Source organism: Carcharhinus amblyrhynchos, chromosome 4 (genome assembly GCF_965287045.1).
Source record: "Carcharhinus amblyrhynchos chromosome 4, sCarAmb.v2.hapA, whole genome shotgun sequence".
Lineage (NCBI taxonomy): Eukaryota > Metazoa > Chordata > Chondrichthyes > Carcharhiniformes > Carcharhinidae > Carcharhinus > Carcharhinus amblyrhynchos.
The window spans coordinates 100,190,397-100,215,313 of NC_137327.1; positions in this window are offsets into that span (position 1 = coordinate 100,190,397).

Genomic DNA, 24,917 nt, shown 5'->3' on the forward strand with positions numbered 1-24,917 from the left:
ATTGTCTAGCACTTGTGTGGTGTGAATGTTACTTGTCACTTATGAGCCTAAGTCTGCATATTGTCCAGGTCAGGATGAGGTCAGGAGCTTAGTAGCCTGCCAGAATCCATGGGCATTATATTGGTAATGGATACCACTGTTCATATCTTAGAATAACAGAATACCCATGGCATTTATCTACTGTTTTATAATACCATGACCATTTATACCATTATTCTACTGTGAAGGTACACATGTCTAACAGAATTGCCTCTTTAAGCCCATAAGAACTAATCTCACCATCACGATTTGAGAACTTGAAATCAATTTTCAGAGAAATATAACATTAGAAAGTTGCATTCAGTACCTGAGGCTTCACAAATGGTGCTAAACATTGTGAAATCACAAGTGAACATCACTACCTCAGACCTTATGATGGAGGGAAGGTTATTGATGAAACAGTTGAAGATAGGCACAGTAAGAAGTCTCACAACACCAGCTTAAAGTCCAACAGGTTTATTTGGTACAACAAGCTTTTGGAGCACCGCTCCTTCATCAGGTGAGTGGCTCACCTAATGAAGGAGCAGTGCTCTGAAAGCTCATGATACCAAATAAACCTGTTGGATTTTAACCTGGTGTTGTGAGATTTCTTACTGTGCCCACCTCAGCCCACTGCTGGCATCTCCACATCAGTTGAAGATGGTCACTACCCTGAGGAACTCCTGCAGTGAAGTCCTGGAACTGAGATGATTGACCTCCAACAATTACAACCACCTCCTTCTGTGCCAGGTATGATGATGACCAGTATAGACTTTTCCCCCTGATTCCCTTGGCTCCAGTTATGCTGCTTTAGTGTCAAGGGCAGTCACTCTCACCACACCTCTGGAGTTCAGCACTTTTGTCCATGTTTGAACCAGGGGTATGATGAGGTCAGGAGCTTAGTGGTCCTGACAGAACCCTTGTGCATTACATAGGTAATGGATACCATTGATTCATATTTTAGAATAACAGAGCTACCATTACATTTATCTGCTGCTTTATAAGAGTATGACCATTTATAACATTATTCTACTGCAAAGATACACGTTTATTAGAATTGCCTCTTTAAGCCTCTAAGATCTAATCTCACCATCACAGTTTGAGAATTTGAATTCAATTTTTCAGAAAAATATAACATTAAAAAGCTGGTATCAGAGCTGTCTAATGGCCATAAAACCCAACTGAATCCTGGTTGAATAATATCCTTTAAAAGTGAAAACCTGTGATTTCTCCCTATCTACTCTACACCTGATCCCTGTCCTTTTTTTAATTCATTCGTGGGGCATGGGCGTCACTGATTGACCAACATTTATTGCCCGTTCCTGACGGCAGTTAAGAGTCAACCACATTGCTGTGGTGCTGGAGTCACATGTAGGCCAGACCGGATAAGAATGGCAGATTTCCTTCCTTGAAGGACATTAGCAAACCAGATGGGTTTTTCTGACAATCGACAATGGTTTCATGATCATCAGTAGTTTCTTAATTCCAGAAATGTTATATTGAATCTTGATCAATTGGGCCAGTGGGCTGATGAATGGCAGATGAAGTTTAATTTAGATAAATGCGAGGTGGTGCATTTTTGGTAGATTTGGTAGGACTTACTCAGTTAATGGTAGGGCATTGGGGAGAGTTACAGAGCAAAGAGATCGAGGGGTACAGGTTCATAGCTCCTTGAAAGTGGAGTCACAAGTGGACAGAGTGGTGAAGAAGGCAGTCAGCATGCTTGGTTTCACTGGTCAGAACATTGAATACAGGAATTGGGACGTCTTGTTGAAGTTGTAAAAGACATTGTTAAGGCCACACTTAATTTACTAGGATGCTACCGGGACTTGATGGTTTGAGTTATAAGAGAGACTGGATAGACTGGGACATTTTTCTCTGGAGCATAGAAGGCTGAGGGGTGATTTTTATAGAGGTCTATGAAATAATGAGGGGCATAGATCAGCTAGATAGTTAATAACTTTTCCCAAAGGTACTGGAGTCTAAAACTAGAGAGCATAGGTTTCAGGTGAGAGGGGAGAGATACAAAAGTGTCCAAAGGGGCGTTTTTTTTTCGCACAGAGGGCGGTGAGTGTCTAGAACAAGCTGCCAGAGATAGTTGCAGAGGCAGGCACAATATTGTCTTTTAAAAAGCATTTAGATAGTTATATGGATACGATGGGTACAGGGGGATATGGGCCAAATGCAGGCAACTGGGACTAGTTTAGGGGTTTAAAAAAAAAGGGCGGCATGGACAAGTTGGGCCTAAGGGCCTGTTTCCATGCTGTAAACTTCTATCACTCTAATTTAAATTCTACCATGGCGGGATTCAAACCCGGATCCCCAGAACATTAGCTGACTTTCTGAATCAATAATCCAGCGATAACACCACGAGGCCATCACCTCCCCAGATATAATAACAAGTAAAAAATTCTTTTTTTAATGTGCATAAATTAGTTATAAGTGAGGCTTACATTAACACTGCAATGAAATTACTGTGAAATTCCCCTATTTGCCACGCTCCGGTCTCTGTTTGGGTCAATGCACCCAATCCCCAATCAGCACATCTTTAACAATGTGGGAAGAAAATGGAACACCCAGGGGAAACCCATGCAGACATGGGAAAAATGTGCAAACTCCACACAGACAGTGACCCAAGCCACAAATTGAACTTGGGTCCCTAATGCTGTAAGGCAGCATTGCCACGATGCCACCCTGCCAAATATCAAACCCCTTCTGAAAGGCTGAGCAAACCATTTATTTGTGTTAAACCCGAGCAACTGAGCAACATCCTAGCCAAGAAGTTTTGGAGATAATTATAAGTTTTATTTTATTTGTTATTAGTCATAAGTAGGCTTACATTAACACCACAATGAGGCCATTGTGTTGACAAACAGAGGGATCTAGGTGTATATGTGCATAGACCCCTGAAAGTTGGGAATCAAGTAGATAAGGTAGTTAGGAAGGCATACGGTGTCTTGACGTTTATTGGTAGGGGGATTGAATTTAGGAGCCGCAACGTCATGTTGCAACTGTACAAAACTCTGGTGCGGCTGCACTTGGAGTATTGTGTACAGTTCTGGTCCCCACATTATAGGAAGGATGTGGAGGCATTGGAGAGGGTGCAGAGGAGGTTTACCAGGATGTTGCCTGGTATGGAGGGAAGGTCCTATGAGGAGAGACTGAGGGATTTGAGGTTGTTTTCGTTAGAAAGAAGGCGGCTAAGAGGAGACCTTATTGAAACATACAAGATGATTAGAGGTTTAGATAGGGTGGACAGTGATAGCCTTTTTCCTCGGATGGAGAAAGCTAGCACAAGGGGACATAGCTTTAAATTAAGGGGTGGTAGTTATAGGACGGATGTCAGAGGTAGGTTCTTTACCCAGAGGGTGGTGGGGGAATGGAATGCCCTGCCTGCTGCAGTTGTAGATGCACCTAGTTTGGGGGCGTTTAAGAGGTCCATGGATAGGTTTATGGATGGAAAGGGATTGGTTTAGGTTAGAGGGTCATTGCTTTTTTCTTAATTGGTCGGCGCAACATCGTGGGCCGAAGGGCCTGTTCTGCGCTGTAATGTTCTATGTTCTCTATGTTCTATGTTCTATTGTAAAAATCCCCTCGTCGCCACACTCCAATGCCTGTTGGGGTACACTGAGGGAGAATTTTGTGTGGCCAATGCACCTTATCAGCACATCATTTGGACTTAGGGAGAAAACTAGAGCACCAGAGGAAATCCATGCAGACACTGGGAGAATGTGCAAACTCCACACAGACAGTCACCCAGGCCAGGAATTGAACCCAGGTTCCTGGCACTGTTGAGGCAGCAATGCTAACCACTGTGCCACCCATGTTGTGATTGATGGGAAACACTAGTGTATTAGTGGGTGTGTAGCTATAGAATGGTTACAGTATGGAAGAAGGCCAGTCAGCCCATCAAGTTTGCACTGGCTCTTTGTAATGGCAATTCCGCTAGTTCCACTTCCTCGCCCATTCCCCATAACTTTGAAAGTTTCTTTTCTTCCCATATTTATTCACTTCCCTTTGGAAAGTCACTATTGAATGTGCTTCCATCATCCTCTCAGGCAGCACATTCCAGGTCCTAACTATCTGTTGCTTAAGAAGGAATTTCCTCATGCTGCCTTTGATTCTTTTACCAATCACCTAAAATCTTCTCCTTGTTCGCTCCACCAAGAGGAACAGTTTCTTTATATCCATTCTCTTCAGAGCCCTCATGATTTTTAACAATTCCAGCAAATCCCCTCCCAATCTTCTCCATGGAGAAGCCACAACTTCTCTAGTTCCGATCCCTGGAACCATTCTTGTGAATATCTTCTGCACACCTTTCTGCACACTTGCATCCTTTGTAAAGTGAGATGCCCAGATTTGGACACAATACTTCAATTGAGACTGAACCAGTGTTTTATAAAGGTTCATCAAGGCATGCACTCCATATTTCCATTTATAAAGCACACTTTCTTAATCTGCCCTGCCATCTTTAATGATTTGTGCACATATAACACCACCCTCCTCCTTGCCCAGGTATCTCTGTTTCTGCACCCTGCTTTTGTTTGCACTATTAGCTTTTTGTGCCTCTCCTCATTTTTCCTCCCTAAATGTATCACTCCAAGCTTCCCTACATTAAGTTTCATCTGCCATTTGTCTACCATTTCCATCAGCCTATAAATGGCCTCTTGAGATTTATCACTTCTTCTTGCTGTTCACAATATTACAAATAAACGTACAAATTAGGAGCTGGAGTAGGCCACTCAGCCTCTCAAGCCTGCTCCACCATTCAATAAGATCATGGCTGATCTGATTTCAACTTCAACTCCACATTCCCAACGACCCTCATTAACTTTTCACCCCTTGCTTATCAAAAATCTATCTGTCTCAACATTAAGGATATTCATAGGCAGTTTCAACTGCCTTTTAAGGGTGAGAGTTCCAAATCTCAGGATCCTCAGAGAAAAAAAAACTTCATCTCTGGTTTTAATGGGGACATTTTGGGCCCGACTCTCCCAAAAGAATTCAAAGTACTGAATTGGTGAGAAAAATGGTGTAATTCGCAATTTTTTTCAGTGAGAGTTCAGACTCGAATCTCCCACACTCTGTGCAATGCAGAGGTCACAGTTATGAATATTATGAAAAGCTCGGGGGGCAGGGCCTATTCATGCCAGATTCTGACAGTTCAGGTCTCTGCACATACTTAGTGGACCCGAACTATCAGACTGCAGTTTGCTGGCCAGCTCAATCACTAACCAGTCCAGGACCCTCGCACTGCTACCCCTTGCAACACCCGCACAGCCCGATTGTGGCCCAATCACAGCACCTCCTCCCCTGTCCATTTGCAGGCCAGCCCCAACCCCTCCCACCAACATCCCAGGTACTGCAATCACCAGCCTCCCTGCCCACTCAGTGGTGATGATCCCCCTCCACACTTCACCCCATTCACCCCCATGAGAGGCAGACATTCCACCCCCCCCCGCCCACCCTCCAGCCATCACAATCACTGGCTTCTCTCCAGCCCCGACTGATCCTATCTGCAGACTGGCAGCGGGAGCTCCAACCCTATCAATCACCCTCTCGGCACCACCCATAATAGGCCCCGCCCCTTGCACTGCACCCTTGGCCACACCCCCTCACCATTGCCTGATGCCTAGTGGGCAGTGCCAAGGTGCCCCTTGAGTAGTGCCGGGAGCATAGACTAGCACTGCCAGGGTGCCCACACCCAGGTGGCACCACTCCTGTGAAGAGTGGAGAGTGCACCCCTCTTCACTCTGGCAGTGTCTACCGCTAGTCCCCCGCAAGTGGGAAGTTAGTGTAAACCCCAATGGAGTGAAATACGCCTGGTGGAGTGGTGGGAAATGCTATTGGACCTGGAGAATTCAGTCCTGGGCCCGATAATCACGTGTAAGTAAGATTAAAAATAGATTAAAATCACTTACCTGGTCTTCCCGCCGGTTTCCAGCGTGACTTCAACCGTGCATACTTTCCGACTGTGGGAGACATGCATGAATCGAGAATGCATGCGCGACTCCCACAAAATGGCCAACAGGCAATCTTTCAACCTGACTTGCCAAGAAAACATGTGCATCAAGACGGGAGAATCGGGCCCCTTATTTTTAAACAATGACCCCAAGTTCTAGATTCTCCCAAAAAAAACTCTTAAGTGCTGGATTGGTGGAAAAACTGGTGCAATTCACGATTGTTTTTTCAGTGGGAGTTCAGACTCGAATCTCCCACACTCTGTGCAATGCAGAGATCACAATTGTGAATATTATTAAAAGCTCGAGGGGGTGGGGCCTATTCACACCGGAGTCTGACAGCTCTGGAACTCTGCACATGATGTGGGTATGCCGGCGTTGGACTGGCGTAAACACAGTAAAAAGTCTGACAACACCAGGTTTTAGTCCAACCTATTTATTTGATAATATACTTGCAAGCTTTCGGGTTAGCCCCTTCGTTCACCTGACGAAGGGGCTAACCCGAAAGCTTGCGAGTATATTATCAAATAAATAGGTTGGACTAAAACCTGGTGTTGTCAGACTTTTTACTCTGCACATGCACAGTGACCCTGATCTATTAGACTCCTCTTTGCTGGTCAGCTCAATCGCTGGCCAACCCGGGGCCCCAGCAGTGCTGCCCCTACACCTCCCCCATGGTTTGATCGTGGCTCCACAGCCATTCCCAGGCCAGCCCTGACCTCCCCATCCCAGAGTGCCCCGATCTTCAGGCCTGCTCCGCCATTCAATCAGATCATGGCAGATCTCTCCTTGGTCTTAAATTCACCTCCCTACCTGCTCCCATGTCCCTATAATGGCTTTTTTAAAAATCAGAAATATATTTATCTCCCTTTTGGAACCATTTAACGATTTAGACCCCATTGTGCTACGGAGCAGCAAGTTTGTCAAATTCTCCACCTTCTGCAAGAAGTAATTCCTCCTCATCTCAATTTGAAATCTACCACTTCTTAACCTATACCTATGACCTCTTGTTCTGGGTTTCCCCACTAAGGGAAACATTTGTCTATGCTCCCTTTATCAATCCCCTTTAATATTTCATATACCTCAATCAGATCCTTTCTCTTCCTTCTAAACTCCAGCGAGAATAAACCCAGTCTGTTTAATCTCTCCTCATACATCAACCCTTTCATCCCCAGAATCAACCTGATGAACCTCCTCTGGACTGCCTCCAATGCCACCACATCCTTCCTCATATAAGGAGACCAAAACTGGACACAATGCTTCACCCTATACAAATGCAACAATATTTCTCTACTTTTATACTCCAGTCTTTTTGCAATAAATGCTACCATTTTATTTGCCTTTTTTATTACATGCTGTACCTACACACTGACTTTCTGAGATTCATGAATAAAGGCAACCAGATCCCTCCACCCAAACTCATTTTGAACCTGCTTTCCATTTAGATAATAATTTGCCTTCCTATTTCTTTCAGCCAAAATGGATAACCGCACATTTAACCACATTAAAGTCCATCTGCCAAATTTTAGCCCATTCTTCTAGCCAATCTATATCCATCTATAAAGCCTTTATCTCCTCTTCACTGCCTACTTTCCCATCTATTTTAGTATCATTCACAAATTTTGCTATGTTACACTCTGTTCCTGCTCGCAGATCATTTATATAGATAGTAAACAGCTGAGGTCTGAGGACTGACCCTGTGGCACCCAAGACATTACAGTTCACCAGCCAGAGAAGGACCAATTTATCTTGACCCTCTGCTTCTTGTCAGTCATGATGTGGAGATGCCGGCGTTGGACTGGGGTAAACATAGTACTCCCATTTACCTGATGAAGGAGCAGCACTCCGAAAGCTAGTGTCTTTTGCTACCAAATAAACCTGGTGGACTTTAACCTGGTGTTGTGAGACTTTTTACTGTGTTCTGTCAGTCAGCCAATCCTCAATCCAATCATCTTCCGAATCAGTCTGTTATGCAGCACCTTGTCAAATGCCTGCTGGAAGTCTAGGTATACCACATCTGCAGGTTCTCCATGATCTACCTTCCTGGGTATGTCCTCAAATAATTCAAGCAAGTTTGTCAAGCTTGACTTACTCTTTATAAAATCATGCTGACAATGAGATTGAGCTGCTTAAGAATTGATTTCAGCAACTTCCCCACCACAGATGCCAAGATAACCAGCCTATAGTTTCCTACCTTTTGCCTCTCTCCCTTTTTGAATAGTAGCATCACATTAGCATGTTTCCGAACACCAGGACCTTCGCAGAATCCAAGGAATTTGGAATATCGCAATCAATGCATCCACTATCTCTCCTGCCACCTCCTTTAATACCTAGGGTGCAGGCCACTAGGACCTGGAGACTTATAAAGAACAAAGAACAGTACAGCACAGGGAACAGGCCTTTCCGCCCTCTAAGCCTGTACTAATCACATTTACCTATCTAACCAACTGCTTATATTCTCTCTATCCCCATTTCTTCATATGCCTATCAAGATCAATCTTAAATGTGAATAATGTAACTGCCTCAGCGTCCTCACTTGGCAATGCATTCCAGGCCCCCACCACTCTCTGTGTAAAATAAGCCCGCACATCTCCATTCAACCATTCCCCCCCCTTATCTTGAACTTATGCCCCCTAGTTAAGTGTCATTTCTGCCCTGGGAAAATGCTTCCAACTGTTCACCCTATCTATACCTCTCAGACTTTTATAAACTTCACGTCGTTCCTCAGCCTCCGCCTTTCCAGGGAGAGCATTCCCAGTTTATTCAACCTCTCTTCAAAGCTAATATCCTCCATACCAGGCAACATTCTGGTAAACCTTCTCTGCATTCTCTCCAAAGCCTCCACATCCTTCTGGTAGTGTGGTGACCAGAATTGGACACAGTATTCCAAATGTGGCATGAAGTTTTAATACAACTGGAACATAATTTACCAAATTTATATTCAATGCTCCGTCTGATGAAGGCAAGCATGCCAAATGCTTTCTCCACCACCTTTTCCATCTGTGCTGCCACATTTAAGGATCTGTGAACCTATACTCCCAGATCTCTCTGTGGTATGTGCTCCTGATGATTCTGCCATTTTCAAACTCCCACCTGAATTGGATCTACCAAAATACATCACCTCGCATTTGTCTGGATTAAATTCCATCTGCCATTTCTCTGCCCAATTTTCCAGTCTATCTATACCCTGCAAAATTTCCTGACAATTTTCATCACTATCCGCAACTCCTCCAATCTTAGTATCATCCGCAAACTTGCAAATCAGACCAGCCATGTTTTCTTCCAAGCCATTTATAACAAACAGCAGAGGTCCTAGCACTAATTCTTGTGGAACTGTAACCATTATCTGTCATTAATCCCATTAATTTATTCAATACCTTCTCCATAGTGATGGCTATTGCATCAAGTTCTTCTGCATTAACTATAGTTTTTGAAAAAAGCGTCTCTATCATGAGACAAAATATTGGTTTAGTGCCTGAACCAATGATTGGTGCAGAGGCACTAAACCAATATCTTGCCTCTGTCCCCATTATGTTCCCCATTATTACTCTAAAGGTAATTAGTTATTCTCATCGTCTTTATATACTTATAGAAGCTTTTGGTGACAGTGTTTATGTTTTCTGATAGTTTCCTTTCGTCGTTCATCTTAGCTCTTTTGATTTTATTTTTAGTAACCTTTTGCTCAAACTTAAAATTCTCTCAAACTTTCAGCTTTCCTCTAGCTTTTGCAGTACATCCTAGTGTTTGCCTTTATGTCCCCTTTGACTTCCCTGTTTAACCTTGGAAAGTTTTTCTTCCTTTTAAAATTTCGCTGCCTCTCAGGAATACACTTCATTTGAGAGGTATTTAATACCCCTCTGAACATCCACCATAGTTCCTGAACTGTCCTACCCTCAATTATTTGTGCCCGGTCTACTTGAGGAATTCTTTCCTCAGACCTGTAAAATTATCACTGCCCAATGCTAAAACTCTAGCACTCTGCCTTCTCTTAGAATCATAGAACCCTACAGTGCAGAAAGAGGCCCTTCAGCCCATCGAGCCTGCAATGACCACAATCCCACCCAGCCCTATCTCCATAAGCCCTACAATTTACCTTAGTAGTCCCTTGACACAAGCATGGCCAATTCACCTAACCTGCACATCTTTGGCCAGTGGGAGGAAACCTGAAGCACCCTGGAGGAAACCTACGCAGACACAGGAAGAACTCAGTGCAAACTCCAACGTCCAAGCCAGGAATCAAACCCGGATCCCTGGCATCGAGAGGCAGCAGCGCTAACCACTGCTCCACCATGCCTTGCCTTCCCCTTTACTCAATATGATCTGTAATTCTTGCTGTGATCACTTTTTCCTAAGGGGTTCTGGCTGTGATCACTTTTTCTAAGGGGATCTTTAACAACAAGACTATTTATCAACCCTTCTTCATTACAAAGTACTAAATCTAAAATAACCTGCTCCCTGGTTGGCTCCATAACATATTACTCTAAGCAGCATGGTGGAGCAGTGGTTAGCGCTGCTGCCTCTCGATGCCAGGGATCCGGGTTTGATTCCCGGCTTGGGACATTGTTTGGAGTTTGCACTGAGTTTTCCTGAGTCTGCGTGGTCTTTCCCTGGGTGCTTCAGGTTTCCTCCTACTGGCCAAAGATGTGCAGGTTAGGTGAATTGGCCATGCTTAGTGTCAAGGGGACTACCTAAGGTAAATGTACGGGCTTATGGAGATAGGGCTGGGTGGGATTGTGGTCATTGCAGATCCGATGGGTCGAATAGCCTCATCCTGTAGGATTCTATGAAGCAATCCCTCATACACTCTCTTGAGGTTACTGTTGCCAATTTGATTAGTCCAGTCAATATGTATCACCCATGATTACCGTTATGCCCTGCTCACAGTCCCTCATTATTTCTTGGCTTATCCAATACCCCACAAAGGAAAAAGCTAATTGGTTCATGGCTAGAGCTTATTGGTTTCTTTAAGTGTTGAGTTTATTTCTGTTAAGTCAGTTAATAGTCTCGTAAAACAGAATGGCATTTCAGTCCCATTGAGTGTGCATCAAGTTCCATGTGGGAACTCTAGAAATCCTCTCATGTACTGAACAACCTCAAATGCAGGAAATGTCATTGGTTTGAGCAGCTCAAACTTCAGGTTTGGGAGCATGAGTAGCAGTTGGAGTCATTGCAGTGCATCTGAGAGGCTGTTTACTAGATGGCTAACAAGTTTCGGCCCACAGCCTAAGACAGTACAGGCAGAAAGGGAATGGGTGACCAGTTTTAAGTGAAGGAGGACCTGGCAGGTAGCACAGTTTGCAGCTATTCTCTAACTGGTATTCTGCTGTGAATACTGGTGAGAGTCATGTTTGCCTTGGGGAGTGCAGCCAGTGCAAACGCTATGACAGGATCAGCTGTCTAGGAAGGGGCAGGAAAAGTCATGGAAAAGCAATAGTGATGAAGGATTCAAAAGTTAGGGGAACAAAGATGTTTTTGCAGTTGCAAACATTAATATTGCCTCTATAGTGTCAGGGATGTCACCGAGCAACTGCTGAACACTCTGAGAGGTGTGGGTGAAAGGCCAGTGGTTCTAGTTCATATAAATACAAGTGACCCTAGATACAAAGAGTAAAAAGGCCATTCAGTCAAATTTTATGGAGCCATGAAAGGAGCTAGTAAGCAGGATCGCAAAGGTAATAAACTCTGGATTACCTGCTGTGTCATGCGTTCATAGTACAGAAGTAAGACAACGGTACAGATGAATGTATGGCTAGGAAGTGATGTAGGAGTGAGGATTATAGGTTTTTGGGTTACTGGGACCAGGTCTTGAGTGATTGGGGGTGGCGGGGGAGGGCGGTGCGCGGGGGTGGGGAGGTAATGTGGCAATAGGATCACTATAGGCTGGGCAAGGACCAATGATTTCAATGGTTTGTTCGTGCCATTGAGGTGGGTTTAATCTGGCAAGGAAACAAGAATCAGGAGGTAACATTCGAAAAATAAAACGCACTAAGGACCGGCAATGACAGTTGACACCAATGTAAGAAATGGAATAAAGTTCCTTTTAGCATACCTTCACCCCCATTTATTTTCCCTTTGGGGAAGAGTGGGGAGGTAATCACAATGTGTCCTCATAGTGGGAAGTGTAAGATTCCGTAAGGATGAGGGTTGAGCTTTTGTCCTGTAAGCGCTATTGGAAATTTCCAGAAACTGTAGCAAACTTGTGAATCATGTGACATGCAGCAATCATCTTTTGGTTCAACAAAGTCCACTTTTCAAATAAACAAAGATGTAAGATTTGTTTTAAACTGTTTATGATCTCTTTCGTGCCTTTGGGAACGTGACAAGGTTAATACTTCATCGTTTGTTTAATTTATAAAGGTAGAAAAACTATATATATTTTATCCAGCACAACATAAATTATATTACTACCATGAATTAACTGCAACATTTCACATCAAAATCATTCAGATCATCATTTGAATCACTGAACACTTTCTCCCAATAGACCAACTGTATCTCATCATTACAGGGATCTTTCTCATCTTCATCATGATCATCACTGTTGATAACACTGATAACATTAACACATTATTCCACAAGTAATCATCCTCGGTACTATTTTATTTGAAATGTTACATTTCATAAATAATTTTTTGACAACATTGGGAATCAAATTCATTCCACATGTTTATGTCCCATTGTTGTTTGTGAGGATGCTTATGCATTCCCACCTTTAGTAAATGTTGTTTTGTCTTCCAATTCATTGAATTCTGTCTTCTTACTTTTTGTCAACTCTGAGGGCATAGAGTGGGATAGCCACATGGATGATAATAACCATTTTGCTGATGCTCATTAATAGAATCCCTACAGTGCAGTATTAGGGTGCCAGATCAGAAACCCAAGGTACACAATGAAGCCAGACTAGAACAAAGAATAAAGAACAAAGAAAATTACAGCACAGGAACAGGTCCTTCGGCCTGCCAAGCCTGCATCGACCATGCTACCTGACTTAACTGAAACTCTCTACCCTTCTAATAGAACCTAATAATTTTTCTATTTTAGCATAAATGTGAGGAAAAGGTGCTTTGCCTCAGGAATAGTACCACGGATCCAATTGAGAACTTTCTATCAAATCAGGCTTTATTCATAACACAGTTTAAATATGCTTCTAACAAAAAGAAACAGTTTAACTCTTAAGCATTGAACAATCTTTAAAGATGAAAAGAAACAAACTCTTAATTTCTAACTTTTTACTATTCAGTTCCAATTAAGCAATATTTCTCTTATAGACTTAAACCCCATTTTTGAAATAGTTAACCAACACGTGCTTGTCCTGACTTGGTTAACAGCCCTGGAGCTTTCAAAGAGCTTCTAGAGAGAAATAGAGAGACTCTTCTACCAGCTATAGGTAGCAACTGCCCTTCTTAAAATGAAAAAAATGAAACTGCTTTTCTACTACAGGCCTAACACCCTTGTTTCTAGCATTATATAACTCTGTCTAACAAACTCCTCTTATTACTTTAATCAAAAAATATCCCATGAAGCCTTCTGTTAAATAAACACGAGGCTAAAATGAGTAATTATCCTGCTTTCTCATTCCTTCCTTGCTGAATTCCTTCCAAACATAAGAACATAAGAACATAAGAAATAGGAGCAGGAGTAAGCCATCTAGCCCTTCGAGCCTGCCCCGCCATTCAATAAGATTATGGCTGATCTGTCGTGGCTCAGTTCCACATTCCCGCCCTCTCCCCATAACCCTTAATCCCCTCTCTTATCAAAAACCCATCAACCCGCGTCTTAAAAATATTTAGCGAGGCAGCCTCCACCACTTCAACGGGCAGAGAATTCCAGAGATTCACCACCCTTTGAGTAAAGAAGTTCCTCCTCAACTCCGTTCTAAACCGCCCCCCCTTTATCTTGAGGCTGTGCCCCCTAGTCCTACTGTCCTTTCTGAGCGGGAAGAGCCTCTCCACCTCTATCCTATCCATCCCATTCATCATCTTATACGTCTCAATGAGATCTCCCCTCATTCTTCTAAACTCTAACGAGTACAAGCCCAGTTTATTCAGCCTCTCCTCATAGCTCAACCCCCTCAACTCCGGCATCAGCCTAGTAAACCTCCTCTGCACTCCCTCCAAGGCCAAAATATCCTTGCGTAAGTACGGCGCCCAAAACTGCACACAGTACTCCAGCTGTGGCCTCACCAATGCCCTATACAGCCACAGCAAAGGGGCTTTTGGGAGAAAACATTGTATCTTAAAGCAGATCTCCTTTCAATATAAAATATATTCATAGCACAGTGTCACCTCACAAGGAAGAGGCCATTTGGCCCATCAAATCTCCACCAGCTCCCCAAAAGAGAACCCGTCCAGGTCTTCCCCTCTGCCCGATCCCCATAACTCTATGCATTTGCCATGGCTAATCCACCTAACCTACATGTCTTTGGACACTAAAGGGTAATTTAGCATGGCCAATCCATCTAATCTGCACATCTTTGGACTGTGGGAGGAAATTGTGGGAGGACTGTGGCAAGGCAGTTTAGAATGGAGTTGAGGAGGAACTTCTTCATTCAAAGGGTGGTGAGTCTCTGGAATTCTCTGCCCATTGAAGTGGTGGAGGCTACCTCGTTGAATATATTTAAGTCGCGGGTAGATAGATTTCTGATAGGCAAGGGAATTAAGGGTTATGGGGAGAAAGCGGGAAAGTGGAACTGATCCACTTCAGATCAGCCATGGTCTTATTGAATGGCGGGGCAGGCTCGAAGGGCTAGATGGCCTACTCCTGCTCCTATTTCTTATGTTCTTTTGTCCTTTAATCAGAGAACCCAGAAAAAACCCAAGTAGACACAGGGAGAATGTGCAAAATCCACACAGTTAACCGAGGCTAGAATCAAACCCAGGTCCCTGTGCTAACCATTGTGCTACCCTGGTGTCTGTTAACCCATTCTGTCGCCTTCATCTCCAACTTAAACTGAGCTCCATATTTCGTATTCTTACTCAAAGACATCATAATAGATCATGTGTTCAACATCAAACTTGTTTTAAAGTTTATTTATTAGTGTCACAAGTAGGCTTGCTGCAATTAAGTTACTGTCAAAATCCCCTAGTTACTACACTCCGGCGCCTTTCGGGTACACTGAGGGAGAATTTAGCATGGTCAATGCACTTAACCAGCACATCTTTCAGACCTTGGGAGGAAACTGGAGCACTTGGAAGAAATCCACACAGACATGGGGAGAACATGCAAACTCCGCACAGACAGTGGCCCAAGCCAGGAATCGAACCCAGGTCCCTGGTACTGTAAGGCAGCAGTGCTACCCATTGTGCCACCCTGCCACCCTGCCAATTGGCTGGGAGATTGCTGCTGAATGTAGCAGAAGGAAAATTTAAAGGTTCCTTAATGAACCACAATAATAACTGGTAAGTAATTAATAATTGCATGGATTGATCACTGAAAAACTAGGATCAACTTTTGTGCGATGTCTATGAAAAATTGTTGTCTTTTAGACTAAAATCATGAGGTTGATTTTCACATGAGAATATATGATAAATACAAGTGAGAACCAAGCCAAATATAGAAAGTTCAAAGGGGAAGTGAAAAAGGAAACACGAGAGACAAAGAGTATGAGATAAGATCAGCAGTTTATAGAAATGGGACACCAAAATTCTTCTTTCGGCATACAAATGGGAAAAGGTTAGTAAAAGATGGGGTGGGTGCAATTAGGGAGCATAAAGATGATTTGTACAGAATGCATGGGTGAGGTACTAAATCAGTATTTCAAATTTGTTTTTGTTTTGCAATATCTTCTTCCGCAGTGAAGTCCCCACAGTGAAAGAGGAGGTAATTGATGCAAAGAGGAAGCTGGCTGTACTTAAATTGATAAGTCACCAGGGTTGCATCAGTTGCACCCGAGGATATTAAGAGAAGTAGGGGTGGGAATTGCGGATTCTTCCAGTTCCACTTGGTGATGGGCATTGTGCCAGAGGACTAGAGATTTGCAAAAGTTACACCCTTGTTCAAAAATGCACATCAGGATTAGTCCAACAACCAAAGGTCAGTTATTTTAACCTCAGTGGTGGGAAAGCTTCTGGAGACGATAATTCAGGACAAAAATAAAAGTCATGTGGACAAATGTGGATTAATTTAGGAAAGTCAGCATGAATTTGTGAAAGACTAATTGTGTTTAACCAACTGGATTTGAGTGTTTCGCTGAGGTAAGTTTTAAGTTTACGTTTGTTTGTGTCACAAGTAGGCTGACATCAACAATACAATGAAGTTACTGTGAAAATCCTCCAGTCACCATACTCCAGCACCTGTTCAGATACACTGAGGGAGAATTTAGCATGGCCAATGCACCTAATCAGCACATCTTTTGGACTGTGGGAGGAAACCAAAGCATGCAAAAGAAACCCATGCAGACATGGGGAGAATGTACAGACTCCGTACAGACAGTGACCCAAGCCAGGAATTGAACGCGGGTCCCTGGTGCTGTGAGGCAGCATTGCTAACTGTATTGCCCAAAACAGCTGATGAGGTTAGTGCAGTTGATGTGTTAGTATCAAATGCCTTTTGGAAGTCCATGTAAAGTGCCACATAAAAGGTGTGTCAGCCAAGCCAAAACTCATGGGATAAAATGAACAGTGGCAGTATGGATACAACATTGGATATTTACCTGGCAGGTGTGAAACTATGATCAGGTCGGGATGAGGTTAGCCTATTGCACTGGGGTGTATTAAGTCTTTGTGGGTGACACGGTGGCACAGTATTTACCACTGCAGCCTCACAGCCTCAGGGACCCGGGTTCGATTCTCAGCTTCTGATCACCATCTGTGCAGAGTCTGCACGTTCTCCTTGTGTCTGCATGGGTTTCCTCTAGGTGTTGCGGTTTCCTCCCCAGTCTGAAAGACGCGCTGGTTAGATGCATTGGCCATGCCAAACTCTCCCTCAGTGTACCCAGAGTGTGGCGGCTAGGGGATTTTCACTGTAACTTCATTGCAGTGTTAATGTAAGCCTACTTGTGACACTAATAAATAAACTTAAAAACTTTTAAGAATATTTTGGCTGAGTGATCAGAAACAGGGAGCAGTGATGAATGGATGTTTTAAGGACTGGATAAATGTATACAGTGATGTTCCTCAGGGATCAGTACTAGGATAATTGCTTTTCTTGATCTATATTAAGGACCTATTCATTTTCAATATCTGTAGATAACACAAAACTTTGAAGTATTGAAAACTACTAGAAGGACCGTGATAGTCTTCAAGGAGGCATGGAGAGGCTGGTGGAATCAGTGAACACGTGACAGAAGAAATATAAATGTGGAGGCATTTATTTTGATGGCAGAAACATAATGCATAATAAAGAATGCAATTCTAAAAGAGGTGCAGGAACAGAAGGATCTTGGGCCTATGTACAGGAATTGCTGGCAATGACAGGGCATGGTAAGAAAGGCACACTAGATTCACAGCTTTGTAAATAGAGCCATAGGCCACAAAAGCATAGACATTATGATGAACCTTGGCCTCAGTTGGCGCATTGTATCCATTTCTGGGCACTGCATCTTAAGAAGGATGTGAAGGCTGTAGCAAAGGTGCAGAAAAAGATTTTTGAGAATGGTTCTACATGCATGAGACTTCAGTTTTCAGAAGAGATAGGAGATACTGGAGCTGTTCTGTTTAAGATGGGAAGGCTGAGAGAAAATTTGATAGAGGTGTTCACAATGTGAGGGGTCTAGATAGAATTGGTGGGGAGAAACTGTTTCTATTGGCAGATGGGTCGAGAATTAAAGGTTTCCAATTTAAAATGTAGGGCAAAATAACCTGAGAAGTTTCACTTCACTGAAACCTAGGATGGGGGTTTATTTTACAAGTAAAAGTTGGACAGGCCTATACCTGCTGGAGTTCAGAAGAACGAGAAGTGATCTTATTGAAACATATAGGATTTGGAGAGAACTTGATAGGATGAATGCAGAAGGGGTGTTATCCCTTGTAGGAGAGACTAGAAATTATTCACACAATTTAAGAATAAAAGGCCTTCTATTGAAAATGAAGATGAGGAATTTTATTTTCTCTCAAGAGTGGGGGATGGGGGTTATGAATCTCTGGAATTCTCTTAACCAGAGGTAGGAATTCTCTAGTAGGCAGGGTCACTGATGATTTTTAAGGCAGAAGTAGTTAGATTCTTGATTAGCAAGGAAGTCAAAGGTTATCAAGGGTACATGTAATGTAGAGACAAAGCCACAATCAGTTCAGCTACGAACTTATTGAATGGCAGAGCAGGCTCAAGGGGCCAAATGGCCAACTCCTAATTCAAATGTAGCCATGAGGGAAGACTTTTTTTTTATACAGCAGTGGTTAGAACCTGAAATGCACTGTCCAAGAGTGTGGTGAAGAAAGATTGAATTGTGGATTTCGAAACAAGTATGGTGGCACAGTGGTTACCACTGCTGCCTCACAGCACCAAGGACTTAGGTTCGATTCTGGCCTTAGGTGACTATCTGTGTTCTCCTTCGGTCTGCGTGAGTCTCCTCCAGGTGATCCATAGTCCAAAAATGTGCAGGTTAGCGGACTGGATTTTGGGGATAGGTTGGGACAGGGCTTTGGGTGGGGTGCTCTTTCAGAGAGTTGGTGCAGACTCAATGGATGACATCTTTTTGCACTGTAGAGATGCTATGGCCTATAGATAATTCTGTGATTAGAAACAAAATGCAGTTAAATGAAAAAAGGACAGGGAGTGTGAGAAAACGAGTTACTTGTGTACAGAACTCAGATGATAGTGAGTGTGAGTAGATGTGTTACTGGTGTAGAGAGTTCACATGGACAGTGAGTGTGAGTGGATGCATTACTGGTGTTGCCCCTGGATCAGAGACTTAAATGGACAAAGCATATAATGACTGCGGCTGCCAGAGCTGTAACAGCCTGGAGTTTCTTGCCCGGAACTCATTTTGTGGTTCCTCAATTCACTCCATGTGATATCATAGAATGATAGAATCCCTATAGAGGCAATTCAGCCCATCGAACTTGCAAATGCCACCCAGACCCTATCCCCATACCTTTGCATATTTACCCAGCTAGTCCCCCTGGCATGAAGGGGCAATTTAGCGTGGCCAATCCACCTAACCTGCACATCTTTGGATTGTTGGAGGAAACCAAAGCACCCAGAGGAAACCCACACAGACACAGGAAGAACATGCAAATTCCATACAGACAGTCATCCCAGGCCGGAATTGAACCTGGCTCCTTGGCGCAATTATAAACAGCTGAGAGCACTGGATATTGTAAACACTATGAGACCTGACAACATTCCAGCAACAATACTGAAGAACGGTGCTCCTGAACGAGCTGTGCTCAAGCCAAGCTGTTCCAGTACAGCTACGACATTCACATCTACCCAGTAATTGGAAAATTGATCAGGTATGTCCTATACACAAAAAGGAAGATAAATCCCACCCGGTTAATTTGCACCCTATCATTCTACTCAGGGTCATCAGTAAAGTGATGATGCAGCACTATCAAGCAGCACTTCTTTAGCAATAACCTGCTCGCTGATGCTCAGTTTGGGTTCTGCCAGGAGTACTCAGCTCCTGAACTCATTACAGTCTTGGTTTAAACATGGACAAAAGAGCTGAACTCCACAGGTGAGGTCAAAGTGACAGCCCTTAACATCAAGGCTGCATTTGACTGATAGTGACTTCCTAGAAAAGCTGGAATCAATAAGAATCGAGTAGGGAGGATCACTCCCTGGCACAAAGGGAGATGGTTGTAGATGTTGGAGGTCAATCTTCTCAGTTCAGGAAATCACTGCAGGAGTTCCTCAAGGTTGTTGCCTAATCCCAATCATCTTCAGCTGCTCCATCAATGACCTTCCTTCCATCATAAGATCAGAAATAGGGATGTTGGCTGATGTTTGCACAATTTTCAGTATCATTTGTGATTCCTCAGATATTGAAGAAACCCATGCACACAAGCAAGACTTCAGGTGGAATTTTACCAGCACATCTGCCTGAGGTACGTATAATTCTGCCCAAGGCCAATGGAGAATGCCATTCTCCTTGCTTCACTGTCCCTGGAATTGGGGCGGGTGTGTCGGTAAAATTCAGGCCTTGACAATGTTCAGGCTTGGGCTGCCAAGTGAAAGCAATGTTCACTCCACACAAGACCCAGGCAATGTCTATCTAAAATCCAAGCATCTCCCTTTAACATTCAATGGCATCATCATCACTGAATTCCTCACAATCAACATTCTGGAGATTACCATTGAGCAGAAATTGAACTGAGCTAGCCATGAAAATACAGTGGCTACAAGAACAGGTCAGAGGCTGGGAATTCTGTGCAGAGTAACTCACCTCCTGACTACTCAAAGCCTGTCCAATATCTACAAGGCATAATTCAGACATGTAATGGAATCAATTAACTTTAAACTTAAAAAAAAGGATAGAATTACATGAATGTAAATGCTTTGGTTACCCACCCACTAAACCATTGAGGGAAGATCAAAGGAAGACTTACATTTATATAGTAGTTTTCACAGTGTGCAATGGAATACTGTACAGTATGTAATGGAATACTGTCCACTTGCCAGGATTAGTGCAGCTCCCAACAACACTCAAAGCTGAATACCATCCAGGCTAAAGCACCAACTTCAGCATCCACTCACTCTGCACTGATACACAGTGACAGGAGGGTGTACCATCTACAAGGTGCACTGAGCAACACAGAGGCCTCTTTCAACAACACCTTTGAAATGAATGATCTCTATCACCCGGAAGCACAAAGGCATCAAGCAACTGTGAAAACTACTATATAAATGTAAGTCTTCCTTTGATCTTCCCTCAATGGTTTAGTGGGTGGGTAACCAAAGTATTTACATTCATGTAATTCTATCCTTTTTTTAAGTTTAAAGTTAATTGATTAATGTCACAAGTACGCTTATATTAACACTGCAATGAAATTATTCTGAAAAACCCCTAGTCGTCCAAGTTCCAATGCCTGTTTAGGTGCACTGAAGGAGAATTTAGCATGGCCAATGCACTTAACCAGCACATCTTTCGGACTATGGGAGGAAACCGGAGCAAACACACGCAGAAACGGGGAGAATGTGCAGACTCTGCACAGACAGTGACCCGGGAATCAAACCCAGGTCCCTGGTGCTGTGAGGCAGCAGTGCTAACTGCTGTGCTAACGCACCGCCTATCTTGACCATCCCCGAGTTCAATTGCTCCGCCATTGGTGACCTTGCCTTCAGCTGCTTAGGCCCTGAGCTGAAGAATTCCATCCTTTAATGTCTCTGCTTTTCTTTTCTCCTTTAAACACTCCTTAAAATCTACCTCTCTGACCATGCTTTTGGCCATTTTCCCCGTTATTGCGGTATATGGCTTGGACGTGCTAAATTTTGCTTTATAACACTCTTGTGAAGTGCCTTGGAGTATTTCTTTATGTTAAAGGTGCTGTATAAATACACTTATTTATTTTCACTCTGTATTCCACTGAGCCATGCAAACTATATTTACTCTGCCGCAGATCAGGCCTTCATGAGGTTTTTTTTTCAATTGCAATTACTTTAGCATGGTATTTTCTCCTGAATTGAGCTTTCTTGCAAAATAGTCTGTCGAACAAAATTTTGTACAAGCTCAGAAATGAAATGTACAGTCATCAACCTCTTTAAGATCGCACAGTCTTTGATTACCAACGGAATCATTGGAGTGATTTTTTTTCCCCAACCTCCCACTGAATATGGTCAAGGATCAGCACACAAACCACAAAACGCTAAGGATCCAACCTTAGTCAGCTCAGAAATCAAACAGATGTGATGATCCCACAGAAATCTGGGAGTGACAGTGTCTTTCATGTAAGGAAGAAGGAAATGTCAGGTACATGTAGCTCAATGGAATAGGAATACAACAACCTCCACATCTGATTAAATGACTGTTACTAATATCAGTGGCTGTGAGTGGGATGGTGAAGAGTAAACAGATGCTGAGCTGCCTGTGGGCGAAGTGTTTCCTCAGCCTTAAAGAAAAAGGGTTTCTCTAATCCGGAGTTTATACAATACAGAACTGTTTCTAATAGAAGTGGTTTGGAATGTGTCGGGCTGGTGAGATCTGGAATCCATCCAGTTTATATTATCGGGTGGGTTGCAAAGCGCCAAACACACTTGCTTAAATGTTACAGTTGGGTATTTTGATTTTCTGGTCAAAGACCTTCACCAACCACCAGCCATGTGAAAAATGAATCACTGGCCTGTACACAGTGAAGGAAGCAGGAGCATGTTGCATTGCCCAGTGCTGCCAGCAGCAGCCCTTAGCAGTTCTGACGTCTGGTTGAAATCTGCCTTATCAAAGGCTATTGGACAGATTTTGCAGCAGTTGAGGGCATTTTTTTAGTGCATTGCACAGTTTTACTTGGAGTTGGTGTACTTGGTCACTGCTTTTGTGCCCTCTGACACGGTGTGCTTGGCCAGTTCCCCAGGCAGGAGCAGGCGCACGGCAGTCTGGATATCCCAGGAGCTGATGGTGCTACATTTGTTATAATGGGCCAGGCAAGAAGCCTCACCCACGATGCACTCAAAGATGCTGCTGACAAAGGAGTTCATGATGCTTGTGGCCTTGGAGGAGATGCTGGGGATGAACCTGCTTCATCAATTTGTGAATGTAGATGGAATCACTCTCCTTTCTAGGCTTCTTCATCTTCTTGCCGCTTTTCGCTGGCGGCTTTTTCTGGGCTTTCTTGGTGCCCTACTTGGAAGTTTGTGTTTTCTTCAGGCATGGTGAATGCAGATGAAAAAGTTGGGTGGGTGATCAATTAATGGACAATTAATGGTCAATTAATGGCGACTGTCACATTCACCACAATTACCCTTCAGAAATTGATCAAAACTGCAAGTGCTGGAAACACTCAGCAGCACTGGCAGCATCTATGGAGAGAAACAGAATGAATATTGAGTTGAATATGACACTTCAGAAGACTCTCTACTTGAAACGTTAATTCGGTTTCTCTTTCTGTCAATACTGCCAGACCTGGTGAGTATTTCTGATACTTTCTGTTTTTATTTCGGATTTCCAGCATCTGTAGCATTTTGTTTTTGTTCATTTTCAGGATGTGGCACTGTACACAAACTAGCACAGAAATTCTGAAGCTGCAGTATGACACTCTGTGCTTTATCACTGAGTATTCCATCACCCCTAACCTTGTGTCACTAACCATTAAAAAAAACTTCAATTTCCCCACTTCCTCATTGCAGTTGAAGTCTCATAAACAGTTAAAGCTTGTCCAAGCAGATGTAACTGAGTTCTGAATGGCAATGTGAACTGGGACAATATTCTTATATCTGCAGAGTGCTGTTAAAGGGCATAGCCTCATGTTAACTGTTTGCAATTTCCATGATCACTACTGCAGATGTTCACCAGTATCTGTGACTAGCAGTAAGATTTCTTGTATGCCTTATGAGTCAGGCATGTAGTTAAGTAATCAGTCAATGTAACCATTAGGACCTGGGCTAGATCAAGGCCTGTGCAGAGCTATACATTAGCTGGTAGTAATAACTTCACATAATTGTGTTCAACCAGTACCCTTATTATTCTCAATATATTGCTCAGCCTGGATAGCATAGAGACAGAACTCTTAAGGGCTACGTCAAGACCCTCAACATATATGGTGGCAGCAGACTGTAAGAGACCATGACACCAAGTGCACCTAAAAATGAGATGTAGCCTGGTGAAGCTACAACAGAGGGCTGCTTACAAGTCAGACAGCATAAGCAACAAGTGATAGCTACAGCTCAGCAATTCCACAATGGGGCAGCCCGTCTTTTTAGTGTAAAAGAAAAGCTGAAACATTTGCAGTAATTGTCAGCTGGAAGTGCTGAATGGGTGATCCATCCCTGCCTCCTCTGGAGATCCTCAGAACCACAAATACCAGTCTTCAGCCAATTCAATTCACTCTATGTGATATCATGATCAACATCTGAAGGCACTGGATACTGCAAAGGCTATGCAACCTTGCTATATTCTGGCAATGGTACTGAAGGTTGTACTCCAGATCTTGCTGTGTCCCTAACCAAGGTGTTTCAGTAGAGCTAAAATGCTAGCATTATCCAGCAATGTGGAAAAATTCTCAGGTATGTCCTGTATACAAAACGCAGGACAAATCTAACCCGGCCACTTATTTCCCCGTCAGACTACTCTGATCATCAGTAAATTGGTGGAAGGGATCATTAATAATGCTATCAAGCCACATTTGTTTGGAAATAACCTGCTCACTGGTGCTCAGTTTGGCTTCTGCTAGGGTAACTCAGCTCATCACCTCATTACAATCTTGATTCAAAGATGGACAAAAGAGCTGAACTCCAGAGGTGAGGCCAGAGACTGCCTTTGACATCAAGGCAGCATTTGAGCGAGTATGGCATCAAGAAGCTCAAGGGAAACTCGAATCAATGGGAATCAGGGGAAAAGTCTTTGCTGGCTGATGGCATACCTGGTACAAAGGAAGATGATTGTGGCAGTTGGACGTCAATCATCTCAGCTCCAGGACATCATTGCATGAGTTCCTCAGGGTAGTGCCCTAGGCTCAACCATCTTCAGCTGCTTCATCAATGACCTTCCCTCCATCATTAGGTCGGAAATGGGAATCTTTGCTGATGACTGCACAATGTTCAGCACCATTTGTAACTCTTCAGATAGTGAAGCAGTCCACGTCCATAGGCAGCAAGACCTCAAAATTATCCAGGTTTGAGCTGATGGATGGCAAACAACATTCATGCCACATGAATGCCAGGCAATAACCATCTGCAACAAGGGGAAATTTAACAATTGCTCCTTGACTTTCAATGGCATTACCATCACAGAATCCCCTACTATCAACAACGGAGGTTACCATTCACCAGAAACTGAACCGGACTGACCATGTACAAGTGCAGGTCAGAAGCTATGAATTGTGCAGCGAGTAACACACCTCTTAGCTCCCC